Below are 23,865 nucleotides of genomic sequence, written 5' to 3'. Positions count from 1 at the left end.
GTCCATCAAATCCTTTCCCAAAACTTGAAAACTTCACAACACAAAACTCAACAGAAAATATCACGAGCTCCATTAGTATAAGGAAACAAATCACCACTTTAAGTTACTGTTAAAAACTCATTATTTATTTATATTGGTTTGCCTCCCGACAAGCGCTATTGTTTAACGCCCTTAGCCAGGCATTGAGATTTCGATGATGCTCACAAGAAACACAAGAATTGAAGTGCAAAGAGAGCATCATGAAACACGTGAAAAACACATCTAAGTCTAACATAATTCCTATGAATAGGCATCTTATAGGCAAACAAATTATCATATCAATCAAAAACTAGCATATGCAAGAAAGTGGAAAGAAACAATAGCAATCTCAACATAACGAGAGGTAATTTAGTAACATGAAAATTTCTACAACCACATTTTCCTCTCTCATAATAATTACATGTGGGATCATAAGAAAATTCAACAAAATATCTATCACAAAAATATTTTCAACATGATCCACATGCATGCGAAGTTGATACTCTTCCAAAATAGTGGGAATAACATTAACTAAAGTCATGACCTCACCAAACCCACTTTTATCAAAAATTTCATAAGATTGAACATTCTCCAAATATGTGGGATCTAAAGTTGACACTCTTCCAAACCCACTTTCAATAATATTGCAAACACTATTATCAATCTCATATTCATCATGGGGCTTAAATGATTTTCAAGATCATAAGAAGAATCACCCCAATCAAGATCATTGCAACAAATAGTAGTCATAACAAAACTAGAATCCCCAAGCTTGAGGTTTTGCATATCATTAACACAATTGACATTAACAGAATTTATAATAACATCATTGCGATCATGCTTTTCATTGAAGGAACTATCAAGTATGGGTGCAATAGCAACAATCTCATGTTTAACATAAGGAACTATAGCAAATTCGTCTTCATAAATATTGGCATCATGGCCAAAAGAATAGCAAGCATCATGTTCATCAAGGGATATTTCAATCAAATCATCGAAATCATAATTATCTATAGATTCATGCATATCATTATTTTCTTCCAAAGCAACGGCCATTCTCTCAATAAATTCTTTGACATAGACATTATGAGCATAGTTTTCATAGCAATATTTAAGTATGTCAAAATTTTCAGATTTGTAGAGAGTAATATCATACTTTTGAATCAAAGAAGCAACTTCGTAAGCACCCTTAAAAGCAACAAATTCTTCAATTTGTTCGATATCATAGTAACTATAAACATCCTTTGCATATGAAGATAAGATTTCATTATCATTAAACTCACATATGTAGGGAATGTGTTTTTAGGGTTCTTAGAGCAACAAGTAAAATCATAAATTTCACAAAGATTCCAAGCATAGCACAACAAACTGTTAATTTGATTCCATAAGACTCTCCCTTTTCAAACAAACAGTGACACACAAAATGAGCATGCTAGTTGGGGTTTCCCTCAACTAAACTAGTTGGGGTTTCAGCACGAGCACATATAGATCGAAGATGATCCAAGTAGAACACTTTAAGTGGATCCACATCAATAGATTTTTAGCAAGCAAAGATGCAAGCAAATAGAAGACACATGGAAACACAAACAAAAAGACATACGGGAAGAAGGCGAAGAAAAGGCAAATCTTTCTGAAAATTATTTTAGAGGTGGGGGAGAGGAAAACGAGAGGCGAATGGAGAACAATGTAATGCAAGTGAGAAGAGTTTATGATGGGTACTTGGTATGGCTTGACTTGACAGAGATCTCCTCGACAACAGCGCCGGAAATCCTTCCTGCTACCGCTTGAGCTTGCGTTGGTTTTTCTCTTGAAGAGAAAAGGGTGATGCAGCAAAGTAGAGTAATTATTTCCCTCAGTTTGAGAACCAAGGTATCAATCCAGTAGGAGACAACACACAAGTCACCTAATACCTGCACAAACAATCAACAACTTGCACCCAACGTGATAAAGGGGTTGTCAATCCCTTCACGGTTACTTGCAAAAGTGATATCTGATAGAGATAGATAAATGGTAAAGTAAATACTTTTGGTATTTTTGGTTTATAGATTGGAAAGTAAAGATTGCAATTTAAAGGAACAGCGACAAAAATTGGCAAGTTGACGGGAAACTAATAGATTCAGTATAATGGAAAAGAGACCCAGGGCCATAGGTTTCACTAGTGGCTTCTCTCATGATAGCAAGTAATACGATGGGTGAAATAATTACTTCCAAGCAATTGATAGAAGAGCGCATAATTATGATGTTATCTAAGGCAATGATCTTGAACATAGGCATCACGTCCGTGTCAAGTAGACCGAAACGAATCTGCATCTACTACTATTACTCCACACATCGACCGACTCCTGCCTGCATCTAGAGTATTAAGTTCATAAAGAACAGAGTAACGCATTAAGTAAGATGACATGATGTAGAGGAATTAACTCAAAAAATATGATGAAAACCCCATCTTTTTATCCTCGATGGCAACAATACAATACATGCCTTGTTGCCCCTACTGTCACTGGGAAAGGTTACTGCAAGATTGAAACCAAAGCTAAGCACTTCTCCCATTGCAAGAAAGATCAAACTAGTAGGCCAAACTAAATCGATAATTTGAAGAGACTTGCAAAGATATCAAATCATGCATATAAGAATTCAGAGAGCAACCAAATAATATTCATAGATAATCTGATCATAAATCAACAATTCATGGGATCTCGGCAAACACACCACAAAAGAATATTACATCGAATAGATCTCCAAGAACATCAAGGAGAACATGGTATTGCGAATCAAAGAGAGAGAAGAAGCCATCTAGCTACTAGTTATGGACCCGTAGGTATGTGGTAAACTACTCACGCTTCATCAGAGAGGCAATGGTGTTGATGTAGAAGCCCTCCATGATTGAATCCCCCTCCAGTAGGACGTAGGAAAAGGTCCCTAGATGGGATCTCACGGGCACAGAAGGTTGCGGCCGTGGAAAAGTGGTTTCGTGGCTCCCGTGGATGTTTTAAGGGTATAAGAGTATATATAGGCGAAGGAGCTAGGTCAGGAGACCCACGAGGGGCCCACGAGGTAGGGGGCGCGCCGTAACCCCTGGGCGCACCCTCCTTCCTCGTGGTCGCCTCGTTGCGTCTCCGACTTCATCTCCAAGTCTTCTGGTTTCCTTTTGGTCCAAGAAAGATCATCTCAAAAGTTTCATTCCATTTGGACTCCGTTTGGTATTCCTTTTCTGCGAATCCCTAGAATAGGAAAAAAACAGAAACTGGCATTGGGCTCTTGGTTAATAGGATAGTCCAAAAAATAATACAAAATAACATATTAATGCATATAAAACATCCAAAACAGATAATATAATAGCATGGAAAAATCAATAATTATGGATACATCGGAGATGTATCACCCCTCGAACCCATGGGGAGCACTGGGCCGCCCGGCCCGCCCGGGTGCCACCTACCACCCAAGAAGACCTTCACTCAGCGCTCCTCTCAGCCCGCATTCCGCCCGGTGTTGCTAGACGTGGGCGGCGTGGACCACCACCGTCAGCTCCCGTGCAGTGCTGCAACCGTGCCACCACACCATCCACAAGCTACGCCATGGTGATGGCGCCGCACACCCGCCGGGAGCAGGCAAACACTCGGGCGGTGCTCATCCTGGCGTGAGAGCTGCTACGATGCAGGCTAGCGGAAGGCGGCCATGACGCCCTACTGGAACAGGTCACCGAGCTGCTCAATGCCGCCTGCAGGGGAGCGACACCCTTTTGCACACTGCCTACATCGCAAGTGGCGCTGGGGGCACGCTCTGGCCCCAAGTACGCCCGCGCCCTTCCATGAGGGATCCGGAGGGCCTCACGGCAATGACCTGGCCCGCGACGCCACTGATCCTACCCGGGATGCACCATCGCCGAGCACGGCAACATCGGGCGGGCCCTCCTGGGGCTTTGCTGAAACGCTACCCGATAGTCCTCATGACCTGGCGCCAGGCCTGGAGAGCAGCAAAGTCGGGCAGCCATGCGAAAACTCGAGGGTCGCGGCACCAGGCGCCCCCGCACCCTTCAGGAAGACCTACCATACGCACCAAGAAGAAGCCCTTGCCCGTTCCCCTCTTCAGCCTGGGCAACCGGGTTGCGCGAGGTCGAGCCCCTCCACGAGCAACCCCGGAGGTTCACCAACCACTTCAACAGCGGCCACTGGGTACAGCCGATATTTCAGGGGCATGATTATGCTAACCATGGACCACATGTGAATGAAGCCACGGTGGCAATCGCAGCTCTCAGGATGATGGCCCCTCTGCAGGCGGACGAGATGGATTGGGGGCTGCGTGGCAGGATCCCGGCATCTGGGTCTCCCCCGTGCAACATGGAGTAAGGCACCTCACGAAGGCAGGTCCTCCACCGGGTAAGGTGCCGGCGAGCCCTTCCCCTGGTAGAGGACTTGCGGTCACCGGGGGCACCGCCAGCATCCCCCTTGCCCCTTGGTCTCCTCCTAGTTTCCGGACGCCCCAACGGTGGTCGGGGGAGGCACAAGGCGAGGCCATCATCATACGACATGAAGCAAGGCCCCACACCTATGAAGGTCTCCACTCATGACACTCTCACATACCAATGAGTAGGGATGTATACGCCATGGAGTCTCCTGAGTGCCGCCCTCGGGCCTCATGGGGGCTCCCACTCATGTCCAAGTGGAAGCACCATGCTCCGCGCTGGCCGCTGACACTGTCCCACAACGACTATGCCCATGCCCAGCTGAAGCACTGAGCTCCGCGCTGGTGAAAAGACTAGCTAGGTGCCGGACACAGCTGTTTGCTTTTGCCTTCTTTCTGTAACCTAGCTTACAGCCTTTCTGAATGAGATTTGACGTTTTGTGTGATTACCAAAAGAAAAATGGGGGGAGTTTTCTTTGTTCCCGGTGTTCCTTCGCCTTTTGATTTGTGTTTAAGAGAAAGCTCATGCCTACTGCGCCCCCCCCCCCCCCGCGAGTGGGGGCTGGGCCTAGTATGCGCGCGTCAACCTGGCCCAAGCAATGCCGCCCCCCGGGTCAGGAATGCAACTGATGTAGGATCGCCACGCGCACACCTTGCCGTGACCCGGCAATCGGCTCCTCGCGAGGCCCTCGCGAGAAGGCTAGCAAGCTCCTCGCGAGCCCTCGCGAGCCCTCAGGAGGCTCGCCTCAGAAGGATGGAACTCCCGCAACACCAGAACCTGTGGAATCTAAGATAAGTAGCAACAACTGCCCCACTCAAGAGCCCCCAAGCTCATGATGGCATGTTTTGAATCCTATCTCAAAAGCATATCATTACTACATACATTACAAGGGGCCTCCCTTTTTCAAAAAATGATTTCACGCCCCGCGGGGCCATATCTGGCGATCTTTTGCATACAGGTTAAAGCAGAAGGCGAAACGTAGGCCTAGTCCGATGCGCTGCCACCAGCATTGTCCTTGCTGCCGTGATCCACACCGCTCGCGCTGCCTCTGGCGTCGTCGTCATCATCATCTGCGTCACCCCCGTCACCTGCAATCACGACCACGTCGTCCTCAGGAGCAAATTCTGCGACCAGGTCATCCACGTGGTCGTCCACCCAGCCCGCCAGGTTGTCTTGAATAACCCTAGGTGAGGGAGTTCTGGACTAGGGGGTGTCCGGACAGCCGGACTATCATCGTCAGCCGGACTCCAAGACTATGAAGATACAATATTGAAGACTTCGTCCCGTGTCCGGATGGGACTTTCCTTGGCGTGGAAGGCAAGCTTGGCGATACGGATATGTAGATCTCCTACCATTGTAACCGACTCTGTGTAACCCTAGCCCTCTCCGGTGTCTATATAAACTGGAGGGTTTTAGTCCGTAGGACAACAACCATTACAACAATCATACCATAGGCTAGCTTCTAGGGTTTAGCCTCCTTGATCTCGTGGTAGATCCACACTTGTACTACCCATATCATCAATATCAATCAAGCAGGAGTAGGGTTTTACCTCCATCGAGAGGGCCCGAACCTTTGTAAAAACATCGTGTCCCTTGTCTCCTGTTACCATCCACCTAGACGCACAGTTCGGGACCCCCTACCCGAGATCCGCCGGTTTTGACACCGACATTGGTGCTTTCATTGAGAGTTCCTCTGTGCCGTCACCGATAGGAAGGATGCCTCTTCCCGTCTTCAAGGACGGTATCTTCGCCAAAGGAGCCTTGGCCGCCGGCCAAACTATTCGGCTAGGTGGTTTTCTCATGACTGCCTATTCGGCCACTGCTTCGACGATGACCTCTTGGGTCATCAAAAGCAATCTTCACGTCAACTCGGAATTCGCCGAGCAGCTGGATCCAACAGAGATCTCGTCCGTAAACAAACTCTTGGATCGCATCGCCGCCCTGGGAGTCGCTACAGACTACAATCAGATCGGGCTTAAAACCGATCTGAGAGAGATTAACTCTCCCCAGGTTACCCACCACGTCGCGGTGGTAGAGGAACATCGCGGCGACTCTTCTCCTATATTGAAAACTAGCCATGTCCGGGCTTCCGAACCCTCCATGCCGGATTCCCGCGGAGGGACGGACTTCGATCAAGCGCTGAACCTAAAGTCAGGCATCGGACCGGACTCGTTGGACAACGTTCCACTTTCCAAGCTTCCGCATTCGGAAACTTCTCGGCCCTTGAGCCTTGAGATGGGTAGGGTTCCGGACTCAATTCCACCCACCTACCCAGACATATGCAATCTATCTCTAATTCGGCGAGAGCCTGCTGAAACAGTACATCATTACCGGGCCAGATTCCTCCTGGTTATGGACAGGATAAAGGACTGCCGAGAGGAAAACGCAATCTCAATTTTTTGCAATAATTGCACGGACGAGGGAATCTTGAACGCCGTCAGCCGTCGTGAAATCACACGCTTCGCCGACCTGGCGTCCATAGTACGAAAGTACTGTGCGATGGAGAGTTTCCGGAAAACCGAAAATATGTTTTGGGACAATCCGGCCCCGAATACAACCCTAGTCCGCAACAAAAGGGTGCATTACACTCAGGCACCAGGTACAAAAACCAAAAAGCAAAAACCCCATAAAGGGCACGGAACCATACTGGAGGGATGGCTTAGCGAACCCTGTAAAATTCACAGTACAGAGGGCGCCACCCCAACACACAGCCTTCGAGCATGTTGGATATTACGGCAGGTGGCCAAAAGTGGCGAGGAGCTTCTAGCCCCGGAAAACCACTCCAACAATACCGGTACGGTATCAACAGTCTTCAAAACTTTCGCATCAAACAATATGCGGAAACGAACAATCCGCAGCCTCGCCGAAACCTACCAAGTAGCAACAACAAATCCTTGGAGCGACATGGCCATCACCTTCAACGCCAGCGACGAACCTAAACTCCGAACAGCCCGAGCACCAGCCGCATTGGTCCTTAGTCCAATAGTGGACGGCTTTCGACTTACCAATGTACCCATGGATGGCGGTAGCGGATTAAACCTCATCTACGAGGAAACTCTTCAAAAAATGGAAATAGACTGGAGCCGCATTGAGCGAAGCAGCACAACCTTCAAAGGAATAATCGCTAGCCAGGAAGCGCGCTGCACCGGAAAAATCACACTTGATGTGGTGTTCGGCTCGCCGGACAATTATAGGTCCGAAGAAGTCACGTTCCAAGTGGCCCCGTTCAGCAGCAGATATCACGCTATATTAGGACGAGAGGCATTCACAATTTTTCAAGCCGTACCCCATTACGAGTATATGAAGCTCAAAATGCCTGGGCCCGGCGGAATAATCACTCTCGTTAGTGATCCGGACATAGCACTCCACGCCGAAAACAAGACAGCCGCATTAGCCCTGGAGGCACTATCCGAAGCCCTAGCGGCAGAAGAACTCACCGCGCTGTGCTCTACGGTGAAAAGGGACGTGATACTCCATAAGAGATCCAAATCCACCTCCTTTAAACCAGCGGACGAAATAGTAAAATTCCAGGTCCATCCAACGGACCCGACAAAGATGGCCTCCCTCGGGGCACAGCTGAACCCTTATGTAGACGCTGCACTGCGAGAATTCCTTCGGGAAAATTGGGACATTTTCGCCTGGCATCCTTCAGATATGCCGGGAATCCCACGCAGATTGGCAGAGCATAGCCTAAATATCCTAAAAGGGTTCAAGCCAGTCAAACAGGCTCTTCGACGATTTTCCGAACCCAAAAGACAGGCAATGGGAGAAGAACTAGCCAAACTATTGGAAGCCGGATTCATCAGAGACATCAAACATCCGGATTGGCTAGCAAACCTGGTAATGGTACCAAAGAAGGACAAATCCTGGCGCCTATGTGTCGATTTTAAAGACCTCAACAAGGCCTACCCAAAGGATCCCTTCCCCCTCCCCCGCATCGACCAAATAATCGATGCTACCGCAGGGCACGATTCATTGTGCTTCCTGGACGCATACTCCGGCTACCATCAAATCAAGATGGCGGAAGCGGACTAAGCCGCAACGGCATTCATTACTCCATATGGACCATTCTGCTTCAACATGATGCCCTTCGGACTTAAAAACGCCGCCGCAACATATCAGCGCATGATCCAGACATGTCTGGCCACCCAGATCGGCAAAATAGTAGAGGCATACGTATACGACGTAGTCATCAAAACCAAACACGTCGAAACTCTAGTAGACAATTTGAGGCTCACATTCGATAACCTCCAAGCATATGACATCAAGCTGAATCCGGAGAAATGCGTTTTCGGCGTACCAGCCGGAAAGCTCCTGGGCTTCATTGTATCCGGTAGAGGAATCGAAGCGAACCCGGCGAAGATCCGAGCTCTGTCATAGCTGGATATTCCAAAAGACCTCAAACAGATACAGAAATTGACTGGATGCGTGGCGGCTCTAAGGCGCTTTATCTCCCGTTTGGGAGAAAAGGCATTGCCCCTCTATCACCACCTCAGACGCACCGAACACTTTGAGTGGATGGATGCTGCCACTGCCGGACTCGAAGAAATAAAAGCCATATTGGCAACAAATCCGGTCCTGGCTGCGCCTAACCTAGGCGAACCAATGTTGTTATACATCGCGGCAACACATCAAGTTGTAAGCGCGGTACTCGTCGTAGAATGAGAGACAGAAGGGCATAAATTCCCTCTTCAAAAACCAGTGTACTACGTATCCACTGTTTTAACTCCCTGCAAGTCCCGTTACCCGCACTATCAAAAGATAGCGTATGCGGTGTTCATGGCATCCCGGAAGCTCTGACACTACTTTCAAGAGTGTTCGATAACAGTGGCCTCCGAAGTACCCCTAAATGACATTATAAACAACCGCGGCGCGACGGGCAGGATTGCAAAATGGGCCATTGAGCTCTTACCATTCGATATAACTTACAAACCTCGGCGAGCTATAAAGTCGCAAGTTTTGGCTGACTTTGTCGCTGAGTGGACTGAAGCCGAACTCCCTAAAGAGTACGGCGCATACTCCAATTGGATTATGCACTTCGACGGCTCCAAAATGTTGGCCGGATTGGGGGCTGGCGTCGTATTGACGTCCCCAACCGGGGACACAGTCCAATATGTACTTCAGATAATGTACACGGACTCCAACAACGCAGCCGAGTATGAGGCCCTCTTACATGGCCTCCGGATGGCAATCTCCATGGGCATTCAACGCCTAGAGGTGCGCGGGGACTCAAACCTCGCAATATCCCAAGTAAATGGAGACTTTGACGCCAAGGATCCGAAAATGGCAGCCTATCGTAACGCTGTCCTTAAAATGTCAGCTCGGTTCGAAGGACTTGAATTCCACCACATAGCCAGGATAATAACCAAGCGGCCGACGTATTGGCGCGCACCAGCACAAAACGTGACACTGTCCCTCCAAACATCTTCCTGGAACGGCTGTTTAAGCCATCCGTACTATGGGAAGAGGAGTCCGGAAATAACAAACCGGAAGCAGCCGCACCAACCGACACAGAGCAATCTGACATAATCGGCGATTCAGCCGATGAAATAACACCTTCAGCCCACGACATAATGGCAGTAATCGCCCCGTGGACAGAGCCATTCCTAGCCTACTTGCTTAGGCAGGAACTTCCCGAAGACCAAAATGAGGCCGACTGCATAGTTCGGCGATCCAAAGCCTACAAGGTCCATGAGGGAGAACTCTATAAGAAAAGCACAACCGGAGTCCTTCTGGCTGAAATTCATGCCGGACTAGGCGTACACCATGCCGCAGCCCGGGCCCTTGTAGGAAAGGCATTCCGTACTGGATTTTATTGGCCGACGGCCCGGGCAGATGCTCAGGACTTAGTCCAAAGATGCGTCGGTTGTCAGCTCTTTGTTAATCAGAGCCATATGCCACCCACCGCCCTCAAAACTATACCCATTACCTGGTCGTTCGCGGTCTGGGGGCTTGACATGGTTGGACCCCTTAAAGGGGGAACCCACAAGCAAAGGTACCTATTGGTCATGGTGGATAAATTCACCAAATGGATAGATGCAAGCCAATTAAAACGGCAGAGTCCGGACCAGTGATAGACTTCATATCCGGGGTAGTACACCATTATGGTGTCCCCCACAGCATCATCACCGATAATGGCACGAACTTCACGGCCGACGAGGTTAAATCATGGTGCAAAAATATGGGCATTAAGCTCGATTACGCTTCAGTCTATCATCCTCAAACCAACGGTCAAGTGGAACGAGCAAATGGTCTAATAATGAGTGGCATCAAACCCAGACTAGTGCGGCCCCTTACGAAATCTGACACACACTGGGTAGAGGAGCTCGACTTCGTACTCTGGGGGCTGCGGACAACGCCCAACCGTACTACTGGATTCACACCATTTTTTATGGTATACGGCGCAGAGGCAGTTCTGCCCTGCGACATCATTCATGACTCACCTCGAGTGCGCATGTACGAAGAAAGAGAAGCCGAACTGGATCGGTAGGACAGCTTGGACGCATTGGAGGAAGAACGCGATGTCGCCAAGGCTCGTTCCGCATTCTATCAGCAACAGGCTCGAAGATATCAAAGCAGAGAAGTACAGGCCAAGACTTACAACGTTGGCGAACTAGTTCTACGCCTGCCGGACAAGAAAAAAGACAAGCTCAAGCTCAAATGGGAAGGCCCCTTCACTATCGATCAAGTCTTGACCGGTGGAGCGTACCGTCTACGAAATGCGTCGGACAACCGACTCGAGCCGAACCCATGGAACGCAGCCCGCCTCCGAAGATTCTATGCCTAGCGCCGGACTAAGAGTTCGTCCCCTTCCCCCGTCCAAATTTTTACACTTCAGCTGTCTTTTGTTTCTCTTTTTTCTCTCACCCCTATTCATCAAAGCCTTAAAAGGCTTACTTGCGCTTTGTTCGCACACACTTGATGTGCCATCCTCACTCATTATACCTGGGGGCTTGTTTACCAGAAGCTTAATTATAAGGGCTTCATGCCCGGCACATGTGTCAAACTTCCACATGTACCTTTTATTCACCATTATATGCATCGATATGACTTAAGTTTTGGCCAAGCTGGGTTGCCTGGCTCCTGTGCTTACCCCTACGTTCCCGATTGTTCGGCTAGGAGGTAAAGGGAGCACCTCTGCGATTGTTACTGCCGGGTCAGCCGGATGTGTACCTCAGACTGGGTGAAGCCGAAAGCTAGCGTTCTTAAGGGAATATTCGGTCGGTGACTTGAAAGATGATTTTTTACCAATTTATTTATCTGCCCCCAGATGTTTTCCTGCTCTTTTCGCAGTCCGGACATGCACTTTAGGGCATGCCTCCCAGGGAAAGGAACCCTTAACGGAACTATTCTCCCTGGAAGATGTTTCTTACTAACCATGTAATATAACATAACTAGTTGGGCACTTGTCTGATAAAGCACTAATGACCCCTACGCCTGGTCTCCATGCATGCCCCGGTTGTTTCTTAACCGAGAAGGTATTCGGACACACTCCGGACTCTAGGGTCCCGAGGTTGAAGCGAAAAGGTCGGCAAAGACAAACGATCTACAATCCGGCTAGAAGGCATTTTACATGTCATTTTAAAATACATTGTCAAATCGACTGACTGTATTCCTCCTCAATCCCGTCTAACAGGCTGTCTAATTTACAGTCCCGTTGGGAAAATTTAGCGGCCAACTCTACTTGGCCGTATACTAAACTCACAGGGATCTCCTTCCCATCGGGCCCCACAGGTCCGACCTCGGCCATGTGGTTGGGATCCGCCTTCTTGTACCGCGTCTTCACCATGGCCCAGGCCTCCCTGGCACCTTGGCGGCAGGCCGAAATCTTCCATAAACGGAAGCGCTGCCGCACTCCCTGAAGCTTCTCCGCAAGCTCCCCAAGGCCCTCGGGTGGGGAGAGGGCTGGCCATAAAGCCTGGACGACGCCGCTCATTGCCTGCCGAACTCGTTCGAGCAGTTGCAACAGCTCGGGAAGTTGATCACCCGTTGATACGGGCATCTCCTCCGCAGGGCGACCTGTGAGTATACCTACAGACATATTTTGTCAATTGACTTCCTCGCCGAACTCTTCTTTTCAAAGGAGTTCGCTCAAGCACTTACTATAGATGCCGCGACGAAGCCGCTGATTCTCCTTAACGGAGCCAGACAGCTCGGCCCGAACACCTTTCAGCTCTTCTCCAAGCTGGGCGTGGGCATCCTGGAGCTTGTTCCTTTCCTGCTGCACCCTCGTCAGCACCCTCTCGCCGGCCTTCAGCTGGCGCAGTAGTTCTTGCCTGTCCGGATCTTGTCCGGCAGCACCTGCAATGTCATTATTAGACTTGCGCGCATGCCGCACACCACTTATCTTTTTAAAAATAATGTGTTACCAGGAGGGATCCCTGTGTTTCCTCCTGCGGCAGCCAGTGCGGCATCAAGTTGGGCCTTACACTCTTGCAGCTCCTAAGACAGTTGGGTATTCTTCTTTGTAAGATCCTGCATTTCAAATGATCCTTAAATCAGTTAATATAACTACTTTAAGCCTCGGGGGCTACTGGCATATACAACTATTAAAATCTCTTACTCGTATGTCTTTTACATACTGCTCCGTGGCTCTGGTCAAACCATCTTGAGCAGCACGGAGGTGCGCGTCCCCCGCGTTAAAGGCATTCAACGCCTCAGGGGAGAAGCACGCGTCACGAAAAACTGTCTGGCGGCGCCTGTGGTTCATGGCGCTCTCCACCTAAGAGTTGGTGGCGGACAGTCTGTCGGCATCCTCCGTTGGAGGAGTATCCGGCTCGCGCCTTGCGCTCGCCTCCCCCTCCAGACCAGGTGCTGGAGCTTGGCTGGTAGAGGCTGGATTGGCAACCTCTACGCTCGCAGTCCGGCAGGCGCTTTTTCTTCTACAGAAGTCATGAGCACTCAAACGCTTCCTAGGAACGCTGCTCTAAATAACGAACCGTGAGCTATACCTTTGCGGTGGCGTTTCAATCCGTGCCGCGCTCCTCTTCCGCCTACTGGGCCGGACTGACCCTTGTTGGTCAGCCGCCGCGGGCTCGGCTTCCCGCCTTAAAGGCGCCTCCTACAAAACGCCATCATATACAGGGGTCAGAAATGAGCAAGGAAGAAATAATGGTGTCAGGACTTCGGTCACAATCACCTGGGAAGCCGGATATAGGCCGGGGTAGTCAGCCGTAATGGCGACTAAAGCATTGTCCATGCTGAGTTGGTGGAACACCCCGTCAATTAGCTCCACCTTTATGTCCGGGTCCTCTTCGGAGGCCGGATCCTGGGATCTCTCTAGATCCTCGGGTTGCGGAGCTGGACTAAGCATGCCCTACACAACCCGACGCAGCTCCTGCGTCGAAAGCATAATATAAGAAACTTAAACTTTGAAAGCATGGGTCGGGCACTCAAAGTGTTCGCTTACCCAACGTCGGGGGTTATTCATGGAGAACCCATTCAACGGGCTCGTCTGGAGGAAATCCTCCTTCTCCCCCTTGTACAGGCCGGACAGGATCTTCGCCAGGTCTTCGGCCGATCCTGGCCCTTTGCGTCCATGACGGGTGGCATCGTCCTCCCCGTTGAAATCCCACATAGGGTGGCCCCTGTATTGCAGCGGCTGCACCCCTCGCATAATGCACGTTGCCATGACTCCAATCATGGTCAACCCGGAATGGGCCAGGAACCTTATCCGGCCCATCAAATAATGGACGCTCTTGTCTTCCTCCAGTTGGGGGCTACGTGGGCGCCAGCTAAGGCGTTTCTTTAGAAGAGCATTACTGAACTCCGGGAGGCCGATTCGAACAGGGTCCAGCAGCGGAGCGTCTTCTACGTAAAACCATTCTGAAGGCCAGTCTTCGGACGCCTTCTTAGGGGTTCCAGATGGATATCCGGTCCCGGCGATGCGCCATATTTCGGCACCGCCCACTTGATATATGGACCCCTCATGAGAGCGGGGTACAAGGCAGAACAGCCTCTTCCACAGCGCGAAATGGGGCTCGACACCCAGAAATAGCTCGCAAAGAGCTACGTAACCCGCGATATGCAGGATAGAGGCGGGCGTGAGGTGATGGAGCTGGAGTCCGTAGAACTCCAGGAGCCCGTGGAGGAACGGATGTACAGGAAATCCGAGCCCCCTTATCAGATAGGGGACGAAGCATACCCGCTCCCCTTTGTTGGGACTTGGGGTAGCCTCCGCTTGCTTCCCACCTTTGTAGGTGGCCAGCCCAGCTCGAACCGGAACCATGAAGGCCGGGGGGAGATATCCCTCCGCTTGGAGCATCACCAGCTCGTTGTGCGGGACAGAACATCTCCTCCAATCCCCTGGCAGAGGGCTGGGAGCGCGAGAAGAGGAGCCGCGTAGACGGTCCACGATGGAATGGATTTTTGGTCGGAAGCGCTCCGATGAGTACTCGCGGAAAGAAGATGGTGTGATTTGGATCTGGATTCTTGCCTCTCTTATAGGCAGGTTATTTGCGCAGCTAGGGGGTAAAATATAAAAGATACCCTGGCTTTTCGCATTCGTGCGACGCGTGGAAGAAGGCCATTATTGGGCCTGGAAGCCAAGAAGCGCGACATTGATAAGGAAGCCGGACACTGTTCGGCAGGTACATGGAACTTAAAGGAGAACCCGCCTTGCAACGCCGAAGACTACATACATGCTAGACTTATCATCATTGAAGCCTAGTTCGGGGGCTACTGAGGGAGTCCTGGACTAGGGGGTGTCCGGACAGCCGGACTATCATCGTCAGCCGGACTTTAAGACTATGAAGATACAAGATTGAAGACTTCGTCCTATGTCCGGATGGGACTTTCCTTGGCGTGGAAAGCAAGCTTGGCGATACGGATATGTAGATCTCTTACCATTGTAACCGACTCTGTGTAACCCTAGCCCTCTCCGGTGTCTATATAAACCGGAGGGTTTTAGTCCGTAGGACAACAACCATTACAACAATCATATGATAGGCTAGCTTCTAGGGTTTAGCCTCCTTGATCTCGTGGTAGATGCACTCTTGTACTACCCATATCATCAATATCAATCAAGCAGGAGTAGGGTTTTACCTCCATTGAGAGGGCCCGAACCTGGGTAAAAACATCGTGTCCCTTGTCTCCTGTTACCATCCGCCTAGACGCAAAGTTCGGGACCCCCTACCCAAGATCCGCCGGTTTTGACACTGACACTAGGCACGGGGGCTATCACAGCGTCGAAATCAAAATGGGGATCACGGTTGAGGAGGTGGCTGAATACGCATGAGAACGCACGCCCAAGAAGGTCGCGACTCCTCTCTTTGACGAGCTGTCAATCCCTTTCAGCCGGGTCTCCAAACGGGTCACGACCTGGGTAAAGAAGCGGAGATGACTGGCATCGTCATCCTCGTGCGGCTGAGAGACGTTCTCCTTGCAGAGAGTGCCCAGGGCTCAGTTTCCCCTGGCCCTGAGGTCCTCGAGCATCGAGGAGCGCTCACGCTGCATTGTATGACGGTCTCGCCCCTTGTTCTCGGTCTTCTCTGTGAGGGACATGATGGACTCAACCTACTGCTGAAGTGAGGACAGGTCGGCACGAGCGGAGGTCAAGTCGTCTTGGGAAGCTGAGCCTCTTTAGCGCCTCTCTTGTGCTGCTCGACCGCATTCAACTTCGTTCTAAGCGCAGAGGTCTTGCCCTCAAGCTCGGCCTACAGCAACTCAATGCAGGACTCGTGGAGCTTCAATTCCTGGCAGTGCTCGTTGATTAGAGCCGCTCGAAACTTCATCACGTGTTGATTGGCCTCCTACTGGATCTTGGCCTCCCGAGCGGGAACGACATCCTCAGCCGCGGCTGCCTGGCACTCCCGCACCTCCAGTCGCTCGAGCGCCAGGTTGTGCTCCAAGACCTCAAGCGCCAGTGACTCGTCGCATGCCAGGATCTCCCTCTGATTGGAGGGGCCCCCTCTCAACGGTTCCGCCAGGGCGGCCGTACGTGCCTGGACCTGCCGCTCGAGGGCAGCATTTGAGGCCTGAAGCTCTCTCTCCCATCCCTCGGCCGCCTCACTACGGCGATCGACGGCCCTGGCTTCTTCCAAGGCGTAGGCGCAAGCCATGCAAAAAGTCGCGAGGGACACATCGGCATCTGCACGGGCGCGCTCATGCTGCCGATGCCCAAAGTTGATGGTGACCTTCAGGTGGTGCCACTCACATGCCAAGCGGAGGCCCTCCACCTCGAGGCGGGCATCAACGTCGACAAGCTCTCCACCAAGCCAACTCAGTGCACCCATTGCTTCCTAGAAAATGCCATTGCGGACGGTGCTACGGCGACACACGAGCTCCAACGTGCGGCCTTGACCCTCCTCCACGCCGGGGGCTGCTGGAGGAGCGCGGAGCTGCTCACTTGCCTCCAGCAAAGGGCTGGTGGTCGGTGCGCCCACAGTTGCTTCCCGGGCCTCGGTGGAGGCGCTGAGCGGTGCGACCCCGCCACTCGAAGATGAAGCCAGTGATTGGGCCGCTCAGCCTCCAACAAAGACCAGTGGAGGAGCCCTCGTCATGCCTCCTGTGCCCCAAAAGAGACCATGAAGGAGGGATCCTGGGAGCCCAGGCTCCCGGACTCCTAGCAGTGCACCCGCGTCCCAGGCTAGCTCCGTACCTCCCGTAGGTGCTTGGTGCGGGGGACTCGGAGTCGCGAGCGTGCTAAGGGACCCCGGAAGTCGAGACCCAGGAGGTTTCGCCGCTGCGGCCGAAGAGATCCTGAAAAGCCAGGGTCAGGAGGAATCGCGGTACGCAAAGAATCACAAAGATAAGACACTTACTCGTCCACAGCTATGTACTCCCTCTGTTTTAGGGGCCGCGGGGCATCGTCGCGGCAGCTCCAGAGCCCTTTCCTCTTGGGAAGTGCTTCAAAGTTCGGGCGAAGCAAGCTGGGGACCGGGCCATGGCGTACTACAATTGGGCTGCGTACCACCCCCACGGGAGCCTTTGCCAGGGCTTCAGGAGCAGCCTCTTCAGGAGCGCCAAGCCGCGCCTGCTCACCAATGGCCTCCTCAGGGGTTTCAAGTGGCACCCACTTGCCAGCAGATGCATCGGGAGAACACGCCAGGGCTTCAGGAACAGTTACCTCGGGGGCCCCGACGACGCCAGCTCCCCACCAGCCGCCTCAAGGATACATGGTGGCATTCGCCCCCTGCATCCACATCTGGGGCGCTCTCCATTGGGTTGGGGAGCACAGGAGCCACCAAGACGGGGTTCTCGCTGGGCCCTTCAAGGCCCGCCGGTGCAGCCTCCACTCGTCAAAAAGGGGCATCTGCTTCACGAAGTCCTCCTTGTTCCAGCATTGGTACAAGACGCAATTATCATCCGGGAGCGCGACAGGCGTCGGGTTGCTTGTCAGAAGCCCAAGCATCACGCGCAGCGCCTTGGGAGGAAGCAAAGGCACCTGGAGCCTCATGGAATCCTTGGAGCCAGTAAAGGCCCACATCGGGCGAGAATGGCGCTGGAGCGGGGTGATGCACCACCGGACGAACTCCCTCACCACCATCGGCGATGTAACCCCGACCTTCTTTAACCTGGCCATCCTGGACCATACATAGGCAAGCTGATGGTCAACAAGCTTCATGTGCTCCCAGCCGGAGCTGGGTACTGCCGGCGCCTGCGGGAGCAGGAGCATGGGGGTGAGCGTGGTGGCATCCACATACACCCACCGCCTCCGGAAGTCCTTCACGTCAGGGTGGAGCGTGAAGTTCATGCCTGAGCCCGTTGTCGCATCCACATCCAGGAAACGCCGCGCACCCCGAGCGCTGGCGGTCATCGAACAGGTGGAGCGAGAAGAAATGGTAGAACAAGGCGACAGATGGGGAAGTGCCCACCATCGCCTCACATAGGAAGGCGAAGACGACGAGGAGGATGATGGACCCACGGTCCAGATGCAACGCGTGTACCTAATTGTGAGACATTATGGCATTGAAGAAATCGTAGAAAGGGGGAACCAAGCTGACCAAGAGATCATGAAGATGGATGGGGATCTCAGTGGCCCCCATGTCGATCGTGGCCCGTGAGGCGTGCCAAACCATCACCGCCCCCCACTCACTGGAATCATCGGCAAGGGCTGGCCGGACCTTGTCCAATCCCTCTCGGTTGATCATCGTCGACCGTTCGAGCACGGGCTCCAAGCCCGGCCCGGTCTCGGTGGGCGTGCGGGTCTTCCCCCTTTTCTTCGACCTCGGAGCCATGGCATCGAAGGGGGATCTAGAGAAGAATCTGCAAGCTCTTAGGAAGGAGGAAGAGCCAAGGGCAACCACAGTGGGCAATGAAGGCAAGGCTGCGGTAGCAACAGACAGTCGTCATGTCTGGTTGTTGCCGAGGATGCGTGGGAAGTGGAGTTGCCCACAACTTGTCAAGCACCACACGTCGACTGGGCCTGCAGGCGGTTGGGTCCCGCGGCGCTCCGTGCTTGCCCTTTGGCTTTGCCTCGAAGCCAAGTCCGAGTGCGCCTTGGGCCCGAGGGCTACTGTCGTCGTTCTGGAACCGGGGTACCCAGACTTGCCTGTCTACGGCCCATGGCGTGGCTCCATTGGTGGCCTGGTATGGACCATCTTTAGCATCAACAATACAAGACCCTCGCGAGGGTCCAAGCGTCGCGAGGCGGACAACACCAAGACCTCCGGGAGGACCTGCCTCCTTAGGTTGGCTCCTGAGGAGCGGAGATTCCTATGCAATCCCCCACATCATGAGGTTCAGATGACGCGAGCCATGATGACCAAAGCCAGGTGGGTGCCAGCGCACGCAGTGCAACAGTTTCCTCTTTGGTGCTAAAGAAGCAAGCGTAGGCGTGGAGTCCCGAGGAATTAGCCAAAGGTTTCCATTCCCATGCTATAAGACCAAGACTGCCAGGACGGCAGGACGGATGTCATCGCCGAGCCCACTGCAGTGTCACGACCAGAAGCTTTGTAGGCGAAGACTACCTTTTGTTAGGATAAGATGTACTAGTTGTTCCCCTTCGAGTTTTTCCATTGTGGTATCCCTTCCCGCCTAAGTTTTGGATGAAGAGGACTAAGGCCACTACAAATATAGCTTAGCCACCATCGTAGAAGGGGGACGAAAGTCAGAGCATTCACACCACCTTCACTCCCACCAGCTCACAAGAACACACCTCCTGAGGTTGTTCGCCCCTGTACCAGTTCATCATCAGCCCACCTCGAGGCAAATCCACCACAAAGTAAGAGTAGGGTTTTACATCGCAAAGTGGCCCGAACCTGGGTAAGCTGCCGTGTCCCATTTCCTTCCTGTTCATCTAGCTAGGTTGTGGGATCGGCACGAGGCAGACTGGGGAGATTGAGTTCTTCACAGACACCCTAGAGTTCGAACCTTTCTTGGGTCTGTGGAGCCCTGAATCCGACAATATCAGATCCGACCCGTTAACAGCCTGCAATAGTTTGGGCTAAATTACGGTCCATACCTAATCTGGCCCGTTAACTAACTTTCATTTCCTGGGCCAAATTACGGCCCATAATAGATACGACCCTTTAACGGCTATTGTGCCATCGGGCCCATTGGGTGCCTGATTTGCTCTTCGGCCTCTTAATGGTCTGTTTAACAGTTCAGCCCGATATTAGTTTCGGCCTGTCAGCGGCCTTTTCTACATATGGGCCTCTTTCGGACCATTTTCACTTTCGGCCATTTAAAGGCCTGAGTTGCACCTGGGCCTAATTCTGGCCCGTAGTTACTTTCGGCCTCTTAACGGCCTATAGTCTTCGTGGATACATTCTAGCCCAAACTGCCTATCAGCCCATTAATGGATCTTAAGAGTGTTGGGCCTAATTTTGGCCCATTACATCCGGCCTGCTTCCCGCTCGTCATGTAATTGGATCAGCCAAGGCCCAACAACAATTTAGCCTGTTAATGGCCCGTCACACAAATGGGCCAATAATGGACCGATGTATATTATAGCATGTTGTGGGCCCATGATTTCTTCGCCACAATTAAGGCTCAATCTAGTTCTCAGCCTGTTAAAATCCTATTTAATTTTTTGGCCCAATTAAGGCAAGAAGTTTACTCGGCCTTTTAAAGGCCCAAAACTAATATTGGGCCATATTAAGACTAGACCTAACTAATGGCCCAATATGATTGTAGGCCCACGGGTCGGCCCGTACTAGTGATTGGCGACCGACTAGTTTTTGTATCGTTTTTTATAAACCTAACCTATTGGCTCATTACGCACCAATGGAAGATTACGACCTTTTCTCACAGCAATAACAACATAAATAGCAAATATATTACAACATGTTGACAAAGTATAAACCTAGACTATACAACAAAGAAATTACAACATATTACATCCCCTAGGCATCAAAGTTTGTTGCCAGTGATAATAAAGGGCAACCAAACAACAGATTCCATAAACTGGGCAGGTCGCCACTAGTGGAAGTAAACATGGCGACAAAATAATAGACAGAACCGACAAGACTTCAACACAGTTCAAGAAAGGTTAGTCCAGCCCAGGAGCTGCAGCGCAAGCAGCTTAGCAATCTGTTGAGACTGCGCTTGTTTGATGCTTATATCCACCAACTTAAGCTACATAGAATCAATAGATGTCCTGTAATTATGGTTAATCTTGCATAGAGATTGGAATTCTAGTTGGATTTAAACGGAAGCATGTCTTCCTGCTTGAATTTTAGACTGAAGAAGTCGAACGGATTCAAGCGGCGAATTGATCAAGCTTGTGTCACTGAGTAAGTTCTACACTACATCAAGACATGTGATGTCTACTAGAACTACGTCGGTATTTCCCCAAGGAGTAAGGGATGATGCAACACAACAACAGTAGGTACTTCCATCAGTGATGAGACCAAGGTTATCAAACCAGTAGGAGAACCACGCAACACCACGTAAACAACTCCTGCACACAAAGAACAAATACTTGCAACTCGATGTAAGAGAGGGGTTGTCAATCCCTCAGGGGTAAAAGGATAGGTAAAATTGTAGTAGATTGGATAAATAAATCTCGCGGGAAGGCGAATAAAGTAAATAAATAAAAATTGAAGCAAGGTATTTTTGGGTTTTTAGAAATATAGATCTGAAAATAAAAGCAAAGCTAAATAGATCACAAAGGCAAATATGATAAAGAAGAGACCCGGGAGCCATAGATTTCACTAGTGGCTTCTCTCGAGAAAAATAGCATACGGTGGGTAAACGAATTACTGTTGGGCAATTGATAGAACATCAAATAATCATGACGATATCCAGGCAATGATCATTATATAGGCATCATGTCCAAGATTAGTAGACCGACTCCTGCCTGCATCTACTACTATTACTCCACACATAGACCGCTATCCAGCATGCATCTAGTGTATTAAGTTCATGGAGAAATGGAGTAATGCAATAAGAACGATGACATGATGTAGACAAGATCTATTTATGTAGAAATATACCCCATCTTGTTATCCTTAATGGCAATGATCAATACGTGTCTTGCTGCCCCTTCTATCACTGGGAAAGAACGCCGCACGACTGAACCCAGTACAAAGCACCTCTTCCCATGGCAAGAAAAATTGATCTAGTCGGCCTAACTAAACCAAAGATTGAAAGAGGAAATACGAGGCTATATGCAATCATGCATATAAGAGATCAAAAGGAACTCAAATAACTTTCATGGATAAAAACATAGATTTGATCATAAACTCAAAGTTCATCGGATTCCAACAAACTCACTTCAAAAAGAGTTACATCATATGGATCTCCAAGAGACCATTGTATTGAGGACCGAAAGAGAGAGAGTAAGCCATCTAGCTACTAACTACGGACCCAGAGGTCTACAATGAGCTACTCATGCATCATCGGAGAGGCACCAATGAGGATGATGAACCCCTCTGTGATGGTGTCTAGATTAGATTTGGTGGTTCTGGAACTTGCGGCGGCTGGAATTGATTGTTGTAGACTCCCCTTGATGCCTTTGGTAGGCATGGGGCCACCGATGACTTAGCCCAGTGGGGAGTTAGTCGGATTGGCTGGGAGAGTGTCATGTCAATGGGAGGGTTCTATCGGAATGCCGTTGGTCCACCCGAATGGGAGTGTGAGGCCATGGATTCTGTGATGTGGGTCCAGTGTACTACCTCTGCATAGTGTTATCTAAATCTATTGATAGCCACATCCTCGGTTACAGACACAACTCGTGAGTAAGTCACACCATGGATCAACATTAATAAGTAATTTTGCACACTAAGTCATATGTTTGGCCCTGGTTAAGTGAAAAGATTTGTGAGATTGATTGTTGTGGAACCAAAGTATTGGTTTTATTTGTGATCTGGGAATGATCACTATTTGGTTACGAGGTAACCAGTTGGTAAGCGAGTCCGAGGGAATCGATGCACAAGTTTGATTGCACTGCATTAGTAGTATGCTTTTACCTGCAGTCAACTTGATTAAATGTCATGATATTGTTTGCCATTATTTTTATGCTTGTTGTGAGCTAGCAAGTACATTCAATGTACTGACCCGGTGTGTTACGCCAGCTTTCAGGAAAGTCTAACCGGATCGGAGTGCTGTCGTGTCTAGATTGTGTCCAAATTGGTGTCCCTGTGCTATGGAGTCCCACTTCGTCGTTGTTCCGCTGCTGCGTAGTTGATGTGATCGAGGCCCCTTTATGTTCACTAAATAATGTACATATTGTTCAGCCGCACCGTGTGTGCCGCTTGGCCTCACTACTTGATGTAATATCGCACTATGTTTACGCTAGCATCAATAAAGCAGTTGTTTTCTGTACCAAGATGTTATGTGTTGCTAGAAGACTTGATCCCTAGGCTGGCAATGCAAGGTAAATTGGTTGGTCTGAGCCGGGGTGCCACAACGCTTGGTATCAGAGCCGCACTGACTATAGGACACACTAGACCCTCGACACGTTAGTTGAACATTAGCTAGCTTGCTAATTGAGTGATGATAGTGTTTGCATCTGGTTGCTGCATTCCATGCTCTTTGTTTCTTATTATTTCTAACCAACTAATGGTGACTTTACCCTCACGGAATGTATGGCCATGACTTTACCCTCACGGTGACAACCCAACGTGTCGGGTGTACCAGGAGCGTCTAGCCGACTCATTGTACGAGTATTATGCCGTGGTTACTCTACAAACCAGTTCATCATCAGGCTCTTACACTCGTACCTCGTGGAGCGGTTTTGCTTCCACCGCCTCTCAGGACGTTCAGTTTGCTGTGTTTGATGTCCTCATTGAGCTACACTATACCTAGGTCATGATGCAGACTCACCCAAGTTTTTTCTACTATCCATCCCTACATGATGATAGTCGTGTTCATTTTCCTATCATTGATTCAGCGTCCGATAGTGATACTAGTGCTACGTCTTGAGCTTGCGTTGGTTTTCCTTGAAGAGGAAAGGGTGATGTAGCAATAGTAGCATAAGTACTTCCCCTCAGTTTTTTAGAACCAAGGTATCAATCCAGTAGGAGGCTCCTCAAAAGACCCACACACCTACACAAACAAAC

This window comes from Triticum aestivum, chromosome 6B (genome assembly GCF_018294505.1).
Source record: "Triticum aestivum cultivar Chinese Spring chromosome 6B, IWGSC CS RefSeq v2.1, whole genome shotgun sequence".
Taxonomy (NCBI): domain Eukaryota; kingdom Viridiplantae; phylum Streptophyta; class Magnoliopsida; order Poales; family Poaceae; genus Triticum; species Triticum aestivum.
Note: the sequence above shows the minus strand (reverse complement) of the source record.